Here is an 8,444-nt window from a genome sequence, read left to right as displayed (position 1 = left end):
CCCAGCAGAAGGTGTAGCCCAGATTAAAGGTGTGTGCTACCCACCTTTAATCCCAGATGACCTTGAACTCGGAAATCTCCCTGTCTTAATCTTCTGGAATCCATAGCCACTNTNCCTCAAGATCTCCATACCAAGATCCAGATGAGAAACTTCTATCTTCCAGCTTCCAGATTAGGGTCACTGGTGAGCCTTCCAATTCTGGATTGCAGTTCATTCCAAATATAGTCAAGTTGACAACCAGGAATCGCCACTACACTCACTAAGGATGATATCCTCCAGAGGACTCAGTGTTTCAAGGTCTCTCACTCTACACAATGTCTGGCTGTGGGCTCCTTTGTTAAAATGAAATGCAGTTGTGTTCCTTTATCCTTTACTCTTCCTTATAAGGTTTTCTTGGTTTAATTTTTTATTCCATTTCCAAAAGGTGTGCACATATTCCTGCATGTGCTCATACATGTGTATGTAAGAGACTGCTAGTTACATTACATGCATCTGTACATATGTGCCTGCATGCATGTGCATGCACATTTGTGAGAATGCATGGGAGTGGTTGCAAGTACATATATGCATGCTTACATAAGTGTGTGGAAGCTTGTGTGTGTGTGTGTGTGTGTGTGTGTGTGTGTGTGTGTGTGTGTGTGTATGTAGACTGACCTTTCCTTTTACTGGTTAGGTGAAAAGCCAGAGTTCCTGAAAACTGACTAGATACACACACAATAATGGGAACTAACTCTTCTTTCTTAGAAACCTAGTTCCAAATCAGGATTCTGAACTGCATGCCCTATAACAAAAAAGGGAATGGTCAAACTCTGGGACTCTTGGTGGATGTATGCCTACAACTAGCTGGTGAGTTCAATCTATTGGTAACGGGAACAGGGACATCTAATTTCAGAGGACGCATCTTTGAAGAGGCCAAGTCAGCTTGATAATTGAGAAAACAGATTTTTAATTTTTAATTAATTATTTTATTCATTTACATTTCAAATGATATCCAAGTTACCCCATCCACAAACCCCCATCCCATCTCCCTTCTCCCCTTCCCCTTTTCCTCTATGAGGGCACTCCTCCACCCACTCACCCACTTACCCACTCTATCAAGCCTCCACAAGACCAAGGGCCTCCTCTCCCACTGATGTCAGATAAGGCCATCCTCTGCTACAAATGTATCTGGAACCACTGGTCCCTGCATGTATACTCTTTGGCTATCGGTTTACTCCCTGGGAACTCTGAAGGGTCCAATTAGTTGACATGTTTTTCTTCCTATGGTGTTGTAATTCCCTTCAGCTTCTTTAGCCCTTCACGTAGCTTTGCCATTGGGGGTCCCGGGGCTCAGTCCCATGGTTATCTGTGAGTATCTGCACCTGTATTGGTCAAGTGCTGGTAGGACCTCTCTGGGAACAGCCATACCAGGCTCTTGTTAGCAAGCACTTCTGGCATCAGCAAGAGTTTGGGTGTTTGGTGTCTGTAGATGGGATGGATCCCTAGATGGGGTGGTCTCTGAATGGCCTTCCCTTTAGTTTCTCTTGGACAGGAACATTTTTGGGTTAACAGTTTTGAGACAGGTGGGTGGCCCCATCCCTCAACTGGGGGCTGTCCCTATCTACTCAAGGTGGTCCTGGGAGCCTCTCACTTCCCTGCTTCCCTGGCATCTGGGACTTTCTAGTGGCTACCCCCAGTCCCACATCCCCCACTGCTACATATTTCTATTTGATTTCCTGATCCTCTGTACTTATTTTCTGCTCCTTCCAATACCTAATACTGCCCCCCTATTTTCTCTCCCCCAACTCTCTCCCTCCCAGCTTCCTTCCTCCCTCTACCTCCTATGATTATTTTCTTCCCCCTTTTATGTAGGATTAACTCATCCACACTTTGTTCTTCCTTCTTCTTAAGCTCCATATGGTTTGTGGGTTATATTGTGGGTATTCTGAGCTTTGGGGCTAACATAAACTTATCAGTGAGTACATACCATGTGTGTTCTTTTGTGTCTAGGTTATATCACTCAGGATGATATTTTCTAGTTCCATCCATTTGCCTGAGGTTTTCATGAAGTCATTGTTTTTAATAGATGAGTACTCCATTGTATAAATGTACCACAGATTGTCTAACAGATTCAGGAACCCTGGCAAGTCTCATAATGAGGTGTTTAAATCTACTCCTGAGGAAGTTCCTGTCCTGGAAAAAGTGACTGTAGTACCCCACTAAGAGGACTGTGACAGTCTGTCACTTAGGCACAACACCTGAAGTTCATCCATATACAGAGAAGATATCCCTAAGATCTCAGATGGACCAAATAGAAAGCATCTGCCTCCAGATCCCACCCCTAAATGTCTATAAGATCCTATCTACAATGTCTAAAGTGCACACATTATTTCACCAGAGATCATCTTAGAGTGGCTGACTTATTGAGCTCTAACACTCCAGGGAAGAGCTTCCAGAAGCTTTTGTCACAGAACTTCAACCAGGCCCAACCAGGCAGGTGCCCAAGGTCGACCACAAATACTTCCTGCTCTGTGGCTCTGACTTTGGCTCTTAGCTGCCTGCTGTGTCTCTCTGCCTCCCAATGACTCAAAGAGGCCCCAGCAGCCTGCCTTGCTCCAGCTTTCCCTTGGAGAGCTATAAGTCATTGGTCATTATGTCCACACTCAAGGCCCATAAGACCTTTCCCACCCAATGGCCAGGCCCTACCTACTGTGCCACGAAATATAGACCTACACAGAACAGCAGGTGCACAGCCAAACATTAGGTAGAACTTGGAGAAGTTTGTGGAAGAGGTAGAGGAAAGATTGTAGGAAGTGAAAGGTCCAAGGACATAGGAAAACCCACATAATTAACCAACCTGAGCCTATAGGAGCTCACAGGACTGAACTTCCAACCATAGAGCCTGCATGTGATATAGTTGTGTAGTTTCATCTTCTTGTGAACTCTTTTTTTTTTAAGCTTTATTTATTTATTATATGTAATTACACACATAGCAGTCTTCAGACACTCCAGAAGAGGGCGTCAGGTCTTGTTACAGATGGTTATGAGCCACCATGTGGTTGGTGGGATTTGAACTCAGGACCTTTGGAAGAGCAGTCGGGTGCTCTTACCCACTGAGCCATCTCACCAGCCCTTCTTGTGAACTCTTAACCATAGGAGCAAGAGAGCTGTCTCTGACCCCATTGCCTGTCCTTGGGACCCGCTCTCCTCACTGAGTTGCCTTGTCTAGCCCCAACAGAAGAGGAAGTGCCTAGTCTCAGTGGCAGCTGATAAGCCATGGCTGGTTGATATACATGGGAGGCCTGCCCTTTTATGGAGATGAATAGAGGAGGAGGAGATGGGGTGGGTCAGAAGGAGGGACTAAGAGAAGAAGTGGAGGGAACTGTGCACAGGATGTAAAATAAATAAAATCTTAAAAGTATTACAAGGCAGGACAATCTTGATTGTAACACATAGCAGCAAGGGAATAATGTAGGCAGAATGATAAAGAAAGAAAGCTTGTATTATCATAAGGAAACACACAGAAATATGGGGGAGGAAGAGAGAGTCAGAAACAGGGAGACAGACAGACACAGAGAACAGAGACATACTAAAGAGCAGCTCATACCAGAACAAAGGAGGCATTCAGGAATAAAAATATCTAGTATCTTCTACAAGGCTGATGTTTTTAGGGTCTTTGAGAGTTTTTCTCCCTTGATCACGTTAGGTTGAAAGTCAATTTATTTTCTATATTAGAATGGCTACTCCAGCTTGTTTCTTAGGACCACTTGCTTGGAAAATTGTTTTCCAGCCTTTTACTCTGAGGCAGTGTCTGTCTTTGTCACTGAGGTGGGTATGCTGTATGCAGCGAAATGTTGGGTCCTCTTTATATATCCAGTGTGTTAGTTTACATCTTTTTATTGGGTAATTGAGTCCACTGATATTAAGAGATATTAAGGAATAGTGATTGTTGCTCCCTGCTATTTTTTGTTGTTAGAGGTATAATCATGTTTATGTGGCTATCTTCTTCTTGGTTTGTTTAAAGATTTTCTTGCCTTTTCTAGGATGTAGTTTCCCCCCTTGTGTTGGAGTTTTCTCTTTATTATCCTTTGAAAGGATAGATTTGTGGAAAGATATTGCGTAAATTTGATTTTGTCATGGAATACCTTTTTTTCTCCATCTATGGTAATTGAGAGTTTCACTGGGTATACTAGCCTGGGCTGGCATTTCTGTTCTCTTAGGGTCTATATGATATCTGTCCAAGATCTTCTGGCTTTCATATTTTCTGATGAGATGTCTCCTGTAATTCTGATAGGTCTGCCTTTATATGTCACTTGACCTTTTTTCCCTTACTGCTTTTAATATTCTTTATTTGTTTTGTGCATTTGGTGTTTTGAGTATTATGTGACAGGAGGAATTTCTTTTCTGGTCCAGTCTATTTGGAATTCTGTAGGCTTCTTGTATGTTCATGGGCATCTCTTTCTTTAGGTTAGGGAAGTTTTCTTCTATAATTTTGTTGAAGATATTTATTGGCCTGTTAAGTTGGGAATCTTTGCTCTCCTTGATACCTATTATCCTTAGGTTTGGTCTTCTCATTGTGTCCTGATTTCCTGGATGCTTTTAGTTAGGATCTTTTTGCATTTTGCATTTTCTTGGACTGTTATATCAATGTTTTCTATGGTATCTTCTGCACCTGAGATTCTCTCTTCTATCTTCCGTATTCTGTTGGTGATTCTTGCGTCTATGACTCCTGGTCTCTTTCCTAGGTTTTCTAACTCCAGGGTTGTCTCCCTTTGTGATTCCTTTATTGTTTCTTAATTCTGTTTTTAGATCTTGGATGGTTTTGTTAGTTTCCTTCACCTGTTTGATTATGTTTTCCTGTATTCTTGAAGGGATTATTGAGTTTCCTCTTTAAGGGCTTCTAACTGTTTACCTGTTTACTGTTAACTCATGTCCTTCTTAAAGTCCTCTATCATCATCATGAGAAGTGATTTTAGATCTGAATTTTGTTTTTCCAGTGTGAAGTGTATTCAAGACTTTCTATGGTGGGAGAATTTGGTTCTGATACTGGCAAGAAACATTGGTTTCTGTTACTTATGTTCTTATGCTTGCCTCCTGCTATCTGGTTATCTCTAGTGCTACTTGCCATTGATATATCTGACTTTCCTTCCTGTGGTGCTGGTTGTGTCAGAACTACCCCCAGTTCAGCTCTCTCTGTGATCCTGAGATCCTGGGTTTATCAGAGCTTCTGGGAGTCTAGCTGCCTCTGGGACCCTGAGATCCTGGTGTGACCAAGCTCCTGTGATCCTGGGCCTATTTGAGTGACTGGGAGTGGAGCTTCCTCTGGTATTGTCAGACTGGCTGCAAAGTTAGTGCAGTTCCTTCCCAACCCAGAAGGAACCCATGCCACTTTCAAACACAAGGTAGAAAAAAAAAAGATAACAAAGGACACTTCTTATGCATCAAAGGTAAAAATCTACCAAGATGAACTCTCAATTCTGAACATCTATGCTCCAACTGCAAGGACATCCACATTCATTAAAGAAATTTTGCTAAAATTCAAAGCACACATTGCATCTCACACAATAATAGTGGGAGACGTCAATGTACCATTCTTATCAATGCACAGAACATGGAAACAGAAACTAAATAGAGATACAGTGAAACTAACAGAAGTTATGAACCAAATGTATTTAACAGATGTCAATAGAACATTTTATCCTAAAACAAAAGAATATACCTTCTCAGCACTTCAAGGTACCCTGACCATATAATTGTTCACAAAACAGGTCTCCACAGATACAAGAAGATTGAAATAATCCCATGCGTTCTATCAGAACATCATGGACTAAGGCTGGTCTTCAATAAAAACAAAAGTAATAGAAAGCCCACATTCACGTGGAAGCTGAAAAACACTCTATTCAATGATAACTTGGTCAAGTAAAAAATAAGGAAAGAATCTAAAGACTTTTTCGAGCTTAATAAAAATGAAGGAGCAACATACCCAAAATTATGGGACACAATGAAAGCAAGTGCTACAAGGAAAACTCATAGCTCTGAGTGCTTCTAAAAAGAAACTGGAGAAAGCATACACTAGCAGCTTGAGAGCACAACTGAAATCTCTAGAACAAAAAAAGCTAATAGTTACAAGAGGAGTAGATAGCAGGGAATATTCAAACTTAGGGCTGAAATCAACCAAGAAGAAACAAAAAGACATATATAGAGAATCAACAAAACCAGGAGCTGGTTCTTTGAGAAAATCAACAAGGTAAATAAACCTTTAGACAAACTACTCAGCACAAAGGCAGTGTCCAAATCAACAAAATCAGAAATGAAAAGGGAGAATTAACAACAGAAACTGTGGAAATCCAAAAATCTTCAGATCCTACTACAAAGCCTATACTCAACAAAACTGGAAAACCTGAATGAAATGGATCAGAATAGTGAAGAAGGCAGCCATCTTGGAAGTGTACCATTTTTGTTAACTATTAGGTCCCTCTCACAATCTTTCTGCCTAACAGTGAATCTATTTAACTCTTAGTCCTTCTGGGTGAATGGTGATTTTAATCTTCCTCACTTTTACTATCACAGTAAAATTTATGAAGACTAGAAGGATGGCCCCTCTACGTGAGTTCGGTCTGTGTCACTCTAGGACACTAATGGAAGTTTCATGGCTGCAGATTTTGGTGACATATTCAGCCTCTTCCATGGTTGGAGGCTGAGGATTCCCTTCTCCTTGTGGGCTGTTCGTGTCTTGATAATTTCCAAATTATCAAGTGGACTTGGCTTCTTCAAAGATGTGTCCTCTGAATTTAGGTGTGCCTCTTCCCATTACTAATAGATTGAACTCACCAGTTAGTTGCAGTCATAGAGCCATCAAGAGTTCCAGAGTTTATCCATTCTCTCTCTCTCTCTCTCTCTCTCTCTCTCTCTCTCTCTCTCTCTTTCTCTCCTCACAGGGGGATACAGCTCAGGACCCTGATTTGGAGCGAGGTTCTTAAGAAAGGAAGGTTATTTCCAAATAGTATGTGTGAGGACCTAACTAGTTTTCAAGAGCACTGGCTTTTCACTAGCCAGTAAGAGGGAAGCTCAGTCTTCAAATGAAGAAAAAAAATTTCTACAAATATACAATGTATTTTTATTGTATTTACCCATTAAAACCAGCCATCTCATCACATGCCTTTCAAAACAGACTCCATTCTGATATTTATTGAGTTACTTATTTACTAATTTATTTATTTAGTAATTTATTACTACTATTTCATTTATACTTTGCATCCAATTAACATGGATCATGTAAGAACAGGTATGTGGCCACTCACTTAGTACACATATACAGTCAATCTACCACTGATCATATCCTCAAACCAAATTGATTTTCTCTCCCCAGAAGACAGCAACTACAACCAGCATCTCAACTAGGGTGGGGACCTCAGAAACCCCTCTGCACAGCTAAGAATGGGCAGGAAAAAAAAAAAAGATTCACAGGAATCCCATAAAAACCTGGAAGCCATAATAATTACATAAACAACATGTAGACTAAAAAGGAAAAATTCAATCTATAAATAATAATGAAATATAAAAAATAAATTACAAAGCAGTTCTAATAGGACCTTATGACACCAGGTGCCTCCATAAATGTAAATGGATTCATTTTCTGTTGGTCATATGCTGCTGAACATGAGGCCGGCACTTGAGTAGTTTGTTTCCCTAATGACTGTCTTAGAGAAATCTAAACTTTCAATTGCAAGTGGTCATCGATTGGAGATAATACTAGGTTAAGGATGGGTGTGTGATGCCCCTTCTCCAATTTAGGACTGAGTGTTCCAAGGTCTCTCAGTCTGCATAAAGTCTGGCATAAAGTACTGGTCTCAGTATGTCTTTTGATCTGCTTCAGGAGGAAGCTTCTCTGATGATGGTTGAGAAGGCACTGATCTATGAATACAACATCATTGGGAGTCATTTTATTACTGTTTCTTTAGTAGAACCATAGTGTTTAGCTTTACCCAAGGTCTCTGAACTAGCTAGTCTCAAGTTTGTGGTCATCCAAGTAGTGTTGGGTATGAGCTCCATCTCAGGAAATGAACCTTAAGTCAAATCAGATATTTGTTGGTTTCTCTCACACTATTCCGTCACCATTGTACATGCATATCTTGCACAACAAACACCACTGTAAATCAAAGGTTTTGTAGCTTGGTTAGTGTTTGTTTCTTCTTTGGAAGCATGTAAAGTGCCTTCTATTACCGAAGATACTAGAACATAGTGTTAATGGAGTTATGTAGACAACAGCTCAACTTCTTCACTACCCAGTCTCCCCACTACGCTTTAGTTTTCAATAAACTGAGCTTGTACAGGACTGAGCTTGTACAGGACTGAGCTTGTACAGGTATTGTTCAGATAACCATAGCTGTGCTGAGTTTATATGTGGACCAGTCATGTCATATCCTGAAGACATTTCTCATTCTCCAGCTTAGACAACCTTGTGA

This window comes from Mus pahari, chromosome 8 (assembly GCF_900095145.1).
Source record: "Mus pahari chromosome 8, PAHARI_EIJ_v1.1, whole genome shotgun sequence".
Lineage (NCBI taxonomy): Eukaryota > Metazoa > Chordata > Mammalia > Rodentia > Muridae > Mus > Mus pahari.
This window is presented reverse-complemented; position numbering follows the sequence as displayed.